General features: G+C 45.4%; 1 protein-coding gene across 3 annotated transcripts in view; it reads left to right on the plus strand.

The window, feature by feature from the left end:
- Positions 1 to 16,094, plus strand: part of PTPRT (protein tyrosine phosphatase receptor type T) — a 1,117,000-nt gene that overhangs the window by 521,660 nt on the left and 579,246 nt on the right. The window lies entirely within an intron of this gene.

Raw genomic sequence — 16,094 nt, forward strand, 5'->3', positions numbered from 1 at the left:
GTTCTGGAACTACCTTAATCCCTAAGAACTCTCAGACTCTTCAGCCTTTGGGGGCTCCTGCTCCGAGTCACGGTTGGGCCTGTTCCTCCAAGAGCCTCTGGCTTCTCAGAACTCTGTGGGTTCCTGGATCCAACTGTGTGTCTGATGTTCCTGGATGGTGTTTCAGAATGTGCTGGCTAGGACTGTGTCTCGGAGGCTCCCTTGGTTCCAGTTTTATTCCTGAAACCTCCTGGCTTCCACTGTGTGCCCAGAAAGGGACTGCTACTTGGGACTGTGGATTTTAACGTATCTCTGAGCTGCTGTGGGCTCTGGTTGTGACCCAAGATGTTAAAATAGCTTGCTATCTATTTTTTAAAAATTGCATCGTATGTCTTAGCTAGTTTTATCACTCTAAGTGACCGTTCACAGTACTCTTCCCACATGTAAACATGAAGGACTAGAGGCACAGTATTTGAAAACTTTTGATCCCAAGTCATAGTCATGGTCCCTGGTCGCACAGCCGGGTTTGCACTCGGTTGTCTACTCAGTGTCCTTGATCCTTGGTTACACCATGATGAGTAAATAGAGAAATAAGTGTCTTTGGCTTTGTGGCCGGAGCTGGGGCTACTGTATGGAGTGGGGAAGCAGGCGGCATGAGCCGTATGGGATAAGGAGTCATGGGTGGCTTTTGGATCCATCAGTACAACAACTGTACCACAAAAAGCTTAGTGAAGCATAGTTGTTTGTGTAACAGCCAGGCATATGTGTCCGTAAAAACCACCACACCGTGCCAAGTTAGTCAATAAAAACTATGGAAGTTGAAGGAAGAAACGAGGCCCAGAGCAGCACACTCCTATGTCATCAGTGACACATTAAAAAACAAGATATCTAATAGAAATGATGGCAAAATTTAAACATGTCTAATGGCTAAGAAATGCATAAATCCTACAAAACACATAGCAGGTTACCTTGAAGACTTGAAGTTTGCTCATGAAGGTAGGTGTTAGAAAGGTGGCAGCCTGTGGGTTATGGTGTAGTGTGGAAGCAAGGCTGGCCGTGGTCGGTGGCAGCCGGTACCACCAGGTGCAGACGGAGAGGCTCCCAATGCACGTGGTGAGCCTGAGGGGCCAGGTGGGTGCTGGGCGTGTGTGCAGTCTATTTTGTGTGTTCCTACCTGGTTCAGTTTAGTCAAGTGCAGTTTTCTACTTCCCTTAGATCACACCTTAGCAAATGCACAACTCATGGTGTGCCCGAACTGGTACATGGTATGTCATTCGTGTTACACCACACTGATGTTTTCAAAGCAAGCATTATACTAGAACTCAGTGCAACCATTCTTCAATATCTCAGTAGTGTGTGTTGGTAGCGTGTAACCCAAGCATAGCGAGTGTTTTTGTGGTTTAGAAATGTTCCTTTGAAGGTTATTGAACCACAGTGATGAAAAGAGATACTATTTTCTTGATTATTTTAAAAGCAGGTCTTTGGTGAAATTCTTCATTGAAACCTGATAATGAAACTTACTATTTTAAAAGGACATAAGGGTATGTTATTAAACTTGTTATACCTTATCTCAGCTTTGCAATGCGATATTCATCCATAAAAATAATTGATTTGATCCTGCTGATGAGATTTCTCTCTTTCCACAGGGTATGTGTAAGGGTTTTCAGGGTTTTTGATCATTATAAATGATATTCAAAGTACCTTAGCAGCCCCCATGGACTTATTTGCTGATGATCAGGTAATACATTTTGAAATTCAATCACAAGATGATCATCTCAATAAAAATTTACAATCTACTGCAAACTGTTGCCACAACTGTGTAATGGATTTTACAAGTTGAAAACACAATAGCGTGGCTATCACTATAAAAATTATGAGTTAAAATGCTGTTGGTGGTATTATATTTCAAGAAATGTTAGTGTTTAAGTAAGTTATGGCTGAAATCTTGAATAACCCACATTCTACAAGATGTGTCATCAAGAAAATAATCTTTCTTGCATTGTCCCCGATGGTGGAACGATTCTTGCCTCATAATGAATTTTTAAGAGACTTTCCGAGCTGATATCCATTTGTAGAGGCTCCTTATTGGCACTGGTAGGCCGAGTTTTTTCTCCCCTTTCTCTACTCTATTATTAATCACGCTGAAAATGTACTCATTATTTTACAAAACAGAAAATGAGAGTGTGGAGCGTGGAAGGTATAATTTCTGCCCAGAGGAATTTACAGGCTGGGTTAAGATTCCAACAAAACAACAAAAAGGGTAAAACATAAACACGAAATCATGTATTGAAATAGTGTGCTTCGTGGGGGAGAACAGGGTCTGCATGCAGAGAGCAGTGCTCCAAGCAGTGGTGCTGAAGCAGGCAAGGAAGGGCCCTGGACCAGCAGCACCCATGCTGCTGTCGACTGGAGCAGGGTGGGGATCCTTTTTGTCCATTTTGGACATTCATAACATCATTCGCAGGCCATACAAAATGATAGCAACTTAAAAATGAGCCTGCTATAGCATGATTGAACTTGGAGTCCCACCTGCAGTTGCATCGGCAAGGCCAGATCCAATGATTTCATGGACCTCATATGGCCCACGGGCTGGGCGTTTCCCTACCCCTGTGAGACAGAGGCATAATCCTCAATGTGACGGGATTTGGAGCTGAAGTCTGGAAGGCAGTGAGGCCACAGGGTGGAGCTGTCATGAGTGGTACCAGTGCCCTAATAAACAGGACACCAAGGAGCTCAAGAGCTCCCCTGCCCCTTGTGTTGGGAACACAGGAAGAAAACACGTGTGGGAACCAGGAGACAAGCTTTCCCCAGATACCTGATCTACTGACACCTTGATTTTGACCATGGTTTTGGACTTCTCCACCTCCAGACCTGTAAAAGTAATTCTCTGTTGTTTATAAGTGGTGTATCGTGTTCTGTTGTAGCAGCCCAAAGGAGTTAAGACAGATACCACTTTGCACTTGTTAGAAATGCATATTCTCAGGCTCACTCTTCTGACCTAATGTACCAGAAGTCGCAGGGTGAGACCCAGGACTCTGCTTTAGGGAGCCCTCTGAGTGATGCTGGTGCACAGCCACCCCACTGATTGGCTGGGATGCACCAACATGCCCCTCAGGAGGTGCCCATCAGCTGTTAACTGATCCCCGAGGCAGCTCTGAGAGGCACCCGATAGGAAAACCAAGACTGAGAAACCATCAGATCAGGATCACAGATGATTAAGAGCTTAGAACTAAGTGTGGGGGCCTGAGAGATACCACTCCATGTTCCTTGATGGAGTTTCTAGCCTGGGGACTTCGTTGGCTCCCAAGTGTCCTCTCGAAGGTGGGACGGGGTGGTGGGGACACTGGTAACAATGGAGACCAGCCGAGATTGGATGGCTGCTACACACTTCCCATCAAACAGTTCCTGAGCCTCTTTGAGGTTCTGTGCTAGGCTTTAGAGACGGAGAGTGGCCTAGTAAGGACATGCCAAGAGCAGAGTAAGTTAACAGCTTGGGTGTGGCTCAAGAAGATTAAGGGGATGGGGGAGCTACTCAGCAAAGACAGGTGGGTATATATTCTGGTTCTTCCAGTTATGACAGGTCACTGACCAAGTAGATACTTGGGATTCTAGGAACAGAATCCAGCCCTTAAAGGTGGGGTGTTGTGGGGGAGGGTTGTTTAGAGTTTGGCTACAGAGCAGCCTACCAGTTGAATAGGCTAAGATTTTTAGCCACTTATAACAGAACTTGTTCAGAATATCAGACGGGAATCTGGGAACATGGGGACAGGAGAAGATAGTGAAAGGTGACGCCCAAGACTGCTGGCTGAGATGCCCGAGAGATGAGTAGTGGAACCACTTGGTGCAATGGAAAATAGGATCGAAGGGTAAGGATGCGAGTTCAGCTTTGAGAGTGTCGTGTCTGAGGTGCAGATTCACCGCCGGCAATGGGAGTATGTAAGTCTGCAGACCAGCAGGCCATGTCTTTCTCTTCCGTGAGATCTACCTGATTGGACCTGGACTTCAGGATCAAAGGGGCTTCCAGGTATTGAAGAAAGCAATCAAATCCTCTGTCTTGTTGCTGTTCTCCTGAGAAACCCATTCATTTTTTATTTCATTCATCATTTTGTTCCTTTTCCTCAGTTCAATCATTCACCATCCTTCCTGAGATACAGGCCTGGGGGCAAATGCAATCATATTTATCAAAGTGCCTTGAAAAGCTCAAAATGCTCTTTAGATGCCTATAATGAAACAAATCATTATTTGTTGCTGCTGATATTATGGATGTTAAGATTATGCATCATTGTGTCAAGGCAGGAAGTCTTGTCCATTTCTCAGGACGGACCGGCATCTGGAAAGTGGGCCATATTCTTTGGTTGTTCTCAATCATCCTGTGAGAATTCCTGCTTCATGATGTTGCACAGAATGCTGGATGGCTTCTTCCAGCATAGCCCTAAGAGCAGACACCCAGTGACGGCAGCTGGGCCCTGGTACCCTCCCAGCCTCACTGCAAGTGCTGTTTCAGAACCCCCCTAGCAGGCTATCTTGCCGCTGGAGGGTCACTCTTCCTCCCTAGCCGGTAGCAGCCTGGCTACTCTAAAACTGGAGAGGGTCATGTGCAGACAGTACCCACTGGGTTCCCAGGAGTGGCAGCAGGAGGCAACTGCTGGCATGAGCTGCCTTGCCTAACACTGGGAGAACCCAAGGCAGCAGCTTTGAGAATGGATGCCCAGGTCGGACACTTGGGAAGGCCCACTCCTGTCCTGGGAACCACTTCATTGGGGTTTTAACTTTTATTTAATGAGTATAAATTTCCAAAGTACAGCTTATGGATTACAATCACTTTTTCCCCCCATAACTTCCCTCCCACCCGCAACCCTCCCATCTCCTGCTCCCTCTCCCATTCCATTCACATCAAGATTCATTTTCAATTCTCTTTATATACAGAAGATCAATTTAGTATATATTAAGTAAAGATTTCAATAGTTTGCACCCACACAGAACCTGGTTTTTATTTCGCACAGGGCATGTGCTGGCTAGGTGACTGGGGATTTATCCCTTTACCTCTGTGCCTCGGTTTCTTTTTCTTCCACTTAGGGGAGATGATTGTCATTGTCAAGCTTCCGTGAGATAAGTTACCTGCCTCACAGAAAATTCAGGCCATAGAAACTCCGCAGTGAACGTAGTTTGTACAGAAATCACAGGTCTTGGAAGGGCTGTCAGAAACGAAGGAGGTTCCCTTCCCTGTGGCACGGCGGACTCTGCTGTAAGATGCACTTCTCCAGTTGGTACTGGGGTTATTCTCCAAGGCCATGATCATTTGCCACAAAAGTGGTGGCTCCCGCAGGAGGGTGGGCAGATGTGGCTGCGCAGGTGTCTGGAGTCATCGATTTGTAGCTGTCGTGGCGCCTGATGAGGGTTGCTGGGGAAGATGGCAGTCGTCTCTTCCAATTCTGTCTCTGTTCCCTGTATCCAGGTCCCTCTTTGGTCGGGGAGGACAAGGCTGCGACAGTGAGGCTCTCTGGGTCCAGAACAGAGAGGAGGTGAGCCCCGACCCTTAGCTCTTAGCATCCAGGGGTGGCCTTTGTGTTCTTTGAGGGACCAGTGAGACCTGCGTGGAGTTCCAGGACAAAAAAGATAATTCGAAGACTTACGGAGGTAATTCAAAGCCTAGAAGAGAACAAGACCCCAGCGCCAGCCTTGTGAGTCCTTTTCTCTCTGTGTCTAAACTTTGACAGCATCATCTGTGAAGTGGACTAGCCTGGTCTGACCTACCTATGGTGGCTCTGAACTGGAAGTAAATGGAGCTTCCTCCTGGGCAGGATGGCCATGTGAGCAGAGACCTCTAACACCCATCTCTGCCCTGCCATAGTCCTGGTGAGATGACTTATAAAGCTTACAGGAGCATGGCAAGATTAGCCGTCTAAAACACATCACCACCCATCTGGAGCCAAAGAAATGCAATCAGTGGATTCAAAAGACCAGTGGAGAAATCTTAAGACCACGAGAAACTAGGGCGGGGGGGGGGGGGCCATCTGTGCAGACCACACTATGCTCACAAGAACCTTGCTGCTGCTGCAGTGCAGGTGAGCCTTGAAGGCAGCCACAGAGATGGCTACCACTTCCTGAAGAGGAATGGAGAAGGTGCACTGGCTGTTCTTGCATCCCCCACCCCCACCCCACCCCCCGCCACCGCTGCCGCTTACAGCATCTACACCTTCTTGCATGCCCAGGGTTGGAAGAGAGAAGAGGGATGAGTAATCCAAGGAGCCTGCCCTGACCATAAAGGCTGTAGAAGCTAGGGTATGTCTGTAGAGGACAGACACCTGCTAGGGCATGAGATGTCCTGCACTTCTTGAAGACTGTCTCTCCTTTTCCATTATACTCACGACGTCTGTGAGTGACTCCACAGATTTCCCGTCCCTAGGTTTAAGAAAGAGGTGGACAGAAGGTAAGATCCTTTCTCCTTCAACCTAGAATTCATGGCGTCGGAGACTTTCTCCTGCCAACCGGCATCTTTATCTTGAATGAACTGACTGCGGTGGTGGGAGGGAAGGGAGTGGGTTTCCAATTGGGCCCCTCCTCAGGCCCCTCCACAGTCTGTGGACTGTGGCAATATTGCTGCCTACTCTCCTTGGTTAGGTAAAATTCCAAAAGGAGAAGAAAAGTCCCATGGAACAACCTGCTGCACTTAGATTTCGCTGCCATCTCACATTTCCTGGGGTGTCTGGAAGGTGAAGAACAGAGCCCGTCAGCAAATACTCACGCAGTCTCCCTTGATCGTGAAGATAGAGATTTGGAAAGGAGAGTAGGCTACAGAAAGGTATTCATCATGATAAAAGCTAACACGGCTTGTTTATCAAGTGAATCAGATTTTCTAAAGTTAGCCTCAAAATGTTTAAAAAGTAGAGGTCAGTCACTACAAGGCTATGAAAAGTTTGCAATAACATAAAATAAATATGATTGTAGTAATGAAAACAGCAGCAAGCAAGTTGAATAGCTACCATATGCAAAATGTGTTTTGAGCTTGTTTGGAGTATTCTGCATGTACCTCTTGCAGCAACTTTATGGGTGAGTGTAATTGCTTCCATTGATGGTCTGGGAGGCGGCGTCTTACCCAAGGTCACACACTTGCCCAAGTGGCCCAGGTGAAATTGGAACGTTAACTGTGTAGCCGTAGAACTCATTCTCTAGTATCATCCCCAGAATCCCACACCATTATGAAAGCATGATGTGCCAGGACCAAGCTGGGTGTATCCCAAGATGGTGCTGATGAAAAAATGTTGAATATTAGAAAAACTATTGGTATAATGCCTCATATCAGTAGGTCAAAGGATAAAAGCCATCTGATCCTCTCAAGAGAGACTGAAAAGTAATTTGAAAAAATTCAGCTTTCATTACTGATCAGAATTCTTCATAAGCTGGGAATGGGAAGGCACTTTCTTATTTCAAGCAGAAAATGTTCTTATAGCCTGAAAGCCTCTGAGAATAAACTTAAAAAAAAAAAAAAACTATTAGAATGACTGAAAGATTTCAGTATTATGGTCAAACACAAAGCAAATAAACAGAAATCAATAGTCATATGCCAAAATAACTGTTATAAAAATATAATAAAATGTATCATATTCTCAAATGCAATTAAAGTATAAATGCTGAGGAGTAAACTATGAAATCTGCAGAATCTATATGAAAATACATACACCAACAAAATTTTATTGAGGATGATAAAATGAGACCTGAATAAATGGAGCAATATATCATGTTTTGGATTAGCAAATTTAATATTGTGAAGATATCAATTCTCTCCAAATTAATTTATGGGTTTAATACAATTGCAGTCAAACTCCTAATGGGATTCTTTTGGGAACTTGACAAAGTGATTTAAAAATTGATCTGAAAGAATATACAAGGGAGAGAAGTCAAGAACACTCTGAAAATGTGGTGTGAGTAATTTCTCTGTGAGATACCAACATTTATAATAAGTATGGTAATTAAAGCCCAGAAAAAATACAGTATATGGTGAACTGACTTTTAAAACTTATATGAATTTACCAAGTAGTACATGATTAATAAATTGTACATGGTACAAATAATCTGAAAAATTAGCATCTATTGTATATATATCATGTTGTGCCAAATAAATTATGGATATGTTAAGAGCTTAAAGGTAGGGGCCAGCACCGTGGCTCACTTGGTTAATCCTCTGCCTGCGGTGCAGGCATCCCATATGGGCACCGGGTTCTAGTCCCGGTTGCCCCTCTTCCAGTCCAGCTCTCTGCTGTGGCCTGGGAATGCAGTGGAGGATGGCCCAAGTGCTTGGGCCCTGCACCCCATGGCAGACCAGGAGGAAGCACCTGGCTCCTGGCTTCAGATCGGCGCAGCGCCGGCCGTGGTGGCCATCTGGGGAGTGAACCAACAGAAGGAAGACCTTTCTGTCTGTCTCTCACTTGTTTGTAACTCTACCTGTCAAATAAAATCTTAAAGAGAGCTTAGAGGTACAAAAAAGCAGGAGCTGGCAGGAAATTTAAAACATTTTTTTTTATTGAGAAGGATTCCCAGATCATGAAAAGCCAACAAAGCACCACTGAGGTCACACTTTGCAAATTTACTGTTGAAAGGAAAAGGAAAAGAAGACCTTCTGTGCATGTTAATATTCACACATCCCCACTGGATGTGGGGAAATGTGGGACAGAACTGCAAAAAGGGAAAAATAATCCTTATCCATAAAGGACTGTAACATTAAAATGTAATCACACTGATAGGGAAAAAAAGCTGAACGGTGTAAAGAGATAATTGCCCAACAAAATGAACGGAGAAACCCATATTAAAAATATCCAGAGTCACAGATAATCAAATAAATAGATTTTGCCTATATTACCAAAGCGTATTTTTAAATTGCTGATGATCAGCATTGGCAAGGAGCAACACAGCGAGCTCTTACGGGCATTTCTGCAGCTGGATTAAACAGGCATAGCATATTTAGCGGACAATTTGCTGATTTTTTTTCTAACAAAATAATCAGAGCTACTCAAAAGGAGTTTTATACCTAGAGGTCATCATTGCATTATTTATAAGGACAAAAACTTTGTAATCACTTAAGCGCACCAATAAAAGTAGACTGGTGAAGTGAATTGTGGGGCATGCTCACGGTGGAATTCTGTGCCGGTCTTACAAACCACGTGTTCAGAGAATGCCTAATTGCATGCATGGATCATTGCTCATGCCGTAAGTTTAAAAGATCGGCTTAAAAGCTGCGTATGTAATCACTGTTCCAGTTTTGTGATAAACACAGCATCTGCATATCAGTTGGGGCCAGCTTATCAGTGAGAACTGTAAAGTATTGACCAGAGTGCCCCTCTCCGGATCCTGCAGGCGGGGGTAGGCAGAGAAACTCTTGGTCTCCATCCCCTGCCTGCCCTGAAAGCTGGAATATCAGGCTGATTGTCTTGGCCATCCTCACAGAACCTCTTGGGAACCTGGGCCCTTTGCCAGCAGTCTCCCAGAGCCCCACGGACAGAGGCTGTTTGCTGGAGCAGGAATCTTCTCTTGGTATTCGATGGGACACAGGGGTTGGCACCTTCCCAGCAAACAACTCCAAAATCATTCCTTATGTGTCCTTTCAGCAGAGACTTTTTTTTTTATCTTTTATTTAATGAATATAAATTTCCAAAGTACGACTCATGGGTTACAATGGCTTTCCCCCCCATACCGTCCCTCCCACCCACAACCCTCCCCTTTCCCACTCCCTCTCCCCTTCCATTCACATCAAGATTCATTTTCGATTATCTTAATATACAGAAGATCAGCTTAGTATACCTTAAGTAAGGATTTCAACAGTTTGTTCCCACACAGAAACATAAAGTGAAAAATAATAGATGATTTTTTTTTAAATGATGATGAAATCAGATCAGACCTATTGTCATGTTTAATCCCAGTGAGAGTCAAGTTGGGAATTGATAATTTCTTTTTTTTTTTTTTACAGAAGATCAGTTTAGTATACATTAAGTAAAGATTTCAATCGTTTGCACCCCCATAGAAACACGAAGGAAATATACTGTTTGAGTACTCGTTATAGCATTAAGCCTCAGTGTACAGCACATTAAGGACAGAGATCCTACATGAGGAGTAAGTGCACAGTGACTCCTGTTGTTGACTTTACAAATTGACACTCCTGTTTATGGCATCAATAATCTCCCTATGCACCAGTCATGAGTTTCCAAGGCTATGGAAGCCCCTTGAGTTCTCCGACTCTTATCTTGTTTAGACAAGGTCATAGTCAAAGTGGAGGTTCTCTCCTCCCTTCAGAGAAAGGCACCTCCCTCTTTCTTCCTCTCCCCTCTCTCGCACGTCACTCACAGTACAGCAAAGTCCTGTTCTTCACATTTCCAGGGCAGTTCAGCTTCTCCAGGCTCTGTTTCCAGGTTCTCCCTCGCATGTCTTTCATGTGGAGCTGAACGTTAAGTGGTGGAGGATCCTTAGTTCTGGGGTTTAAGCCTTCTCAAGGACATCCCTACTTCAAAAATGTGTTTTAGTCTGTGTTTGTGCACGTTTATGGACACCGACTGTACACACAGACACGACACACACGGAAGCATTTCCTAAACTTCATGGAAAATGAAATGACAAGTTCCTTGGGGTCTAAACAGTGTGAAGTTCCTGCATGTTTTTTCATGATGCACACTTTCCACACACTTTGTGAAGACCCCAGAAGTACTTACACATTCAGGCCCTGATGTTATGAATCACTGCTCATGTTTTCTTATTGTTTTGTGTGCTGTTTAAAATTGATGTTATTTAAATGAGCTTCCTCCCTTATGGTCAAATGTGAATGTGAAATACTACTATCAATTGGGACATACCCTATATAAATGTGGCAGGTTATTTTGTTGCAGTTAGCAAATCTGTCACTTTTGGAAGGTGCAGGGCCAGTTGCATATTTGCAAAGCCCTGGAATGTCAACCAACCTTCGGTCTCCATGTTCAAATGGAATGAAGGACAATCACATGAGGGATTTGCGTTCAGATCCATCTGAGTTTGCATATCAATTGTCGTTAGGATGCTGTGCCTTGGGTAATTTGCTTGACTTCTCTGAACCAGTGTCCCCATCTGTTAAATGGGGACAATGCTGGTTCCCTGGCTGGGTGGAGATTGTCATTGGTGCTTATGATGTGCTCAGTGAGGGTTTTCCTCAGTGAACACGTCTGCGGCTCTGCACCCGGTGAGGTAGGTAGTCCAGCATCACTAACACCTCTAGTGTTGAGTGCTTTGCACCGAGTCACACACGCTGGGGAGCAGCTGAGGTTAGCACCTATGGAGTCTGACACCTGGCTGTGTGACTCGATGCCTGCTGCAAAGTCTAGGATGTAGTAGGCGCTTGGTGAATGGGATCCCATGGCACATTAATGTCCTAGAGACTCATTCTCTTTAGGTACCCAGGCCCTCCTCTCCTGTCAGCCCCAAGACCCTCACTACCATGAATCCAAGGGGCGGTGACAGCCACTGGCTGCATTCACAGAAGGGCCTGAGAAGGCCACTGTCCCAGTAACACAGTCTCAGCCAAACAATGTCAAAGCCAGAAGATGCCCAGGGCCCTTGCCCGCCACTGCCCACCCCAGAATGCAGAGGTCCTGGTTCACTAGGAAGCATGGGAGAGACCCGCGGAGCACAAACATGGCTTGATGCAGAGCAAAGAAATGACCATGGGCCAGAGAACACAGGAACGCGGGTGTGCGGTGTTGTGTCTGAGTCCTTTCCCTCTGTGGCGTGACCCACAGTTCATGCTGAGACAGAGGGCAGGTGTGGCAGGAGCTGAGAGTGAGGTTGGGGTGCCTGTGTGTATCCAGCAGGGAGCGGATGTCCATCCGCCATTGCTGTAGGTCCCCCTCCTGGGAAGGTCTTGGACCAGGAGTCCCTTGTAAGTGTTCCGACCACCTTAGCCGGGCTAAGCTCAAGTTGGATGTGGATACAGTCATTCCAGCTACCGTAACAGGTGCTGCTTCCTTCTTTTCCATATTCATACTTGGAAAGAAGAAAATTTTTGAAATACAAAATCAACTCATTGAAACTAGGAAATTGAGCCCACCTTCCGGTTAGGTCAGTACTTGGCTTGTGCGTCTTCCCCTTCAACCACTGACCCCGTGCTTAGGTAATCGTGTCCCTTGTGCCCTTTGTAGTCCCCACTGCCTCTGCACACCAGAAAGTAAATATTTCACAGGTTCTTAAGGAGTTTCCACCTTGTTTAATGACTCCAGTGTGTCTGATTACCTTAATTTGCAAAATGATTCCCACATTGTTGAATATTTAGATGTTTCCAAAATGTCACCATCTTCCTGCCTGTAGCCTTCTGCTTGAATAAATTTCTGAGATGAAATTTCAAGGAATGAGGTATTAAAAGAGAGACATCCTTATGGCTTTTGCTACGTGCCACAGATTGCTTTCAATGAAATAATTATGCTGTTTTATAATGATGTGAACAGTTTCAGTGTAACCTTGCCAGAATTATGCACTATCATTTTGTTTTAATTTTGCCCCATTTCATCAGCATACATGGCATCTCCAGTCTATATTTATTCCTATTTCTCTACATTTTTTTCTTCTGCATTCTCCTCTACCTTACTCGCATGGGCCAGCCACTCTCCTCTTTCTTTGTTCCTCAAAAATACCATGGCCAAGTTCTTTTCTGCCTCAGGGCCTTTGCACAGACCAACCCCTTTTGCTGGAACACTCTCCCCTGGCAACCCTTCCATAACTAAGTCGTCATCATTCTTTGCCCTGACCATGTCTGGCATCCTGATCTCAATTAGCCTCCTATTCACTTTCCTATTTAACCATTTAAAAACACAGTTCACAAAACTTACACAACTCAGTGATTATAAAATGGGTGTCTATTACATGAGACTCTGTACTCCCCAAGGACAGCACCCTTATCTGTTCTGGTCACCAGTGCCTGGAATTTTGCCTGGCGTGCGCAGGCACTTGGTCAGTAGGTGCTGAATGCCTGAAGCTTCTGAAGATGTGAATGTGTACTGAGACTGAAAAATCGGATGCATACATGGAAATTAAAATGACCCAGTATAGGGGGACTCATTGATGATAGCTGTTATCCAGGTGGCATTTTTAATCATTTCCTGTCTTGAAATTTAATTCATCACTGGGTTTTATGTTGGCCTTTGGTAGGTGGTAGGGTTTCAACTTCCTTTTCTGAATAGTTAGTCTATTATCCTAGCACCGTTAGTGAAATGGCTTACTACGCTCCAGGTGAGGGGTTGGGAGGGAAAAAAGATGGTCACATAGAGGAGAGAAAGATGGAACCTTAGAGGCTGTCCCGGGGAGCTTCACCCTGGGAGACTGCAAATCTGCTGACCTCAGATGCAGTGGCAGAGCAGACCCCCTGGGAGGAGAGCGCTGCAGCCCGCCCGCCCGTGGGGCCAGCATCCCCTGTGTGTGGAGCCATTTATAGTCCTGTCTTCCTAGAGCGCTGTGTCTGTGGGTCCTGTCTCCCTAGAGCACTGTGCACGTCTGTTGATACAGTAACCCTGGGACTAGCTCAGGTGATCATTCCCACTTTATACGGGGGGACATTGAGGCTCTGAGGAATTCAGTAATTGTCCTCACGTCTTAAATCTCATAATGGCTTTAAAACAGCACCCGCTGACCCCAAATCCTTCCAATTCCCGCTGTCTGCTCGCAGCAGGTTTCTGTGTGCTATGAATCTTGGATTAACCAGGTGCCTTGGAGGGAAGGTGGGGGCCGTGGGACGGAGGCGGCGGGAGTTCTGATTAATTGAATGGTATTGTTTTCTCTTTGAGGGGTAAGCAGTAAATCCATTTAAACTTGACCCAGGCTGTTTTATATAGGCCAGTATATGAACTAAACACAATCAGATGGAGCCCGGAGGAATATCCCCTAAAAGGAAGAAGTCAATAACATGACCCTTAATTGCCTTTACAGACAGAACACACACTTGACGGTCCCTGCACCCACCCCTGAGCATGTTAGCAGTGCTGCGGCAGCTTTGACATCCAGCGGCCATCTCGCTGTCCTGAATGGGCTCAATTCTATATCCCTTGAGGACAGATCTCTGTGGCTGGCACAGCCAGCAGTTAGAAGGAAGGATGAGAATACATCTCCAGCTACGTGCGCTTATCAAGCTAATCTGTTGTGATGAATCTGGAGTTGAGCATGACTTGAGCAATGGGATGTCCATAATACATAGCACAAAAAAGCTCTACAGCGTGACCGTCCATTGCGGCCACACATTCAGAAAGACATTAGAGAAAAGATATTACCTAGCAGAGTGCTGGGCCCTGTGGGGGTATGCCATGAAACCTGTCATACGAGCAGGGTAAAAACGCTGACCAAGATGTTTTCCTGTGAGTTGGGGAGCCTGTGGTGCCAGGAGCTATTCAAACTTGTGCTGAACTTAGTGGAAAAGTTAAGGCGGTGTTCGCATCCTGATGGCGTTTTGTGGTGATGAAATAAATGTTATTATTTTATCTTGGATGATGCAGCATAAAAGTAGAAACATAAAAGTAGAAAGTCAAAGTCCTCCACTAACACCACCACATAGAAATGACTGCTTTAGATTTTGGTGTAACTCTTCCCATGAGTGTTTTTTTTTTAAAGGCAAAGAGACAGAGAAATCTGCAATCTGCTGGTTCATTACCCAAATTCCTGAGCAGCTCATGTTATTTAGGCTGAAACCAGGAGTTGAGACTCGGTCCAGGTCTCCCATGTGGTGGCAGGGACTCAACCACTCAGCCGTCACGGCTGCCTCCCAGGGTGAGCATTAGCAGGAAACTGGAACTGGAAGCAGAGTCAGGACTTGAACCCGGGCCCTCTGGTGGGGGTTGTGGGCATCGCATGCAGCATCTCATCTATGCAACAAAGCCTGCTGGTTACTGTTTCTTTAAAATGTAGATATGCATGTGTCCTTGGACAAAATTGAGTCCACATACACATGTTCTGTAAACTTCTTATTTAAAGATTATTTTTATTTATTTGAAAGGCAGAGTTATAGAGATAGACAGAAAGGTCTTCCGTCTGCTGATTCACTCCCTAAATGGCCACAATGGCAGTGTTGGACCAGGCCAAAGACAGGAGCTTCTCCCAGGTCTTCCACATGGGTGCAGGGGCCCAGGGACCCAAGGGCTGGGGCACCCTCTGCTTTTTCTGGAGCATCAGTAGGGAGCTACATCAGAAGTAGAGCAACTGGGGCTCAAACTGGCACCCGTATGGGATGCTGGCATCCTAGGTGGCAGCTTAACCCACTACGCCACAACACTGGCCCCAATGATATTTAACAATTTATAATGATCATTTTCCCATGTTTTTCCTTTAATAAATACAGGTACACATTGAAAAACTCTACATGGCAGCCATGCATGGAGCTGTGTGTTTAGCTCTGTAGCGTGACAGACAAGACAGACATGGTCTGAATCGTTATGGATCCTGAAGACTAGTGGAGGAAACATACATTAAATAGAACATAGACACAGGATACAGTCTGTGTTACGTGCAGAGTCCATGTTTGCAAGTTCACCTGCTCACGGAAATGCACAGATGGCACCAACATCAACACTGAGGTTGGGTCCTCAGCATTCACAGACATCAGACATGCACGGAGCAGTGAGGACTTGCAGTGGCCCAATGCCTGTGCTCCCAGGTGGTGTCAAATGGGTGACCCTTGTTCCACCTTTTGCACTGCAAATGGGTCCTCTTTATCATCTGCTTAGAGCCCTGTTTTTCACACTGTGTACTCACTGTTTAGAATGTCCCCGAGTGTAGTGCTCAAGGGATCTGTGATGTTTCCAAGCACAGGAAGGCTGGGATGTGCCTTGTGGATAAAATAGCTGTGTTAGGGGAGCTCCCTTCAGGCATGCGTGCTGGTGCTGCTGGCTGTGAATTCAATGCTAATCAATCAGTAGTATATATTAAGCAAAGTGTCTTTAAGCAGAGCACACACACAACTAGCTTGTGCAGTTGTCGGTTAAAAAGCAAATATTGAGACCAGAGGCTTGCAGGCACCTAGCTCAGGTTTCCTCTCGGAGCAGTGGTTCAGTGTGTGCCAGTTTGGAGCAACCATATAGAACATTTCCATGAGTAATAGGAATCAACGATGCTCATTTGTGTGTACA

This window comes from Oryctolagus cuniculus, chromosome 11, assembly GCF_051225735.1.
Source record: "Oryctolagus cuniculus isolate XC-2025 breed Fujian yellow rabbit chromosome 11, ASM5122573v1, whole genome shotgun sequence".
NCBI classification, from domain to species: domain Eukaryota; kingdom Metazoa; phylum Chordata; class Mammalia; order Lagomorpha; family Leporidae; genus Oryctolagus; species Oryctolagus cuniculus.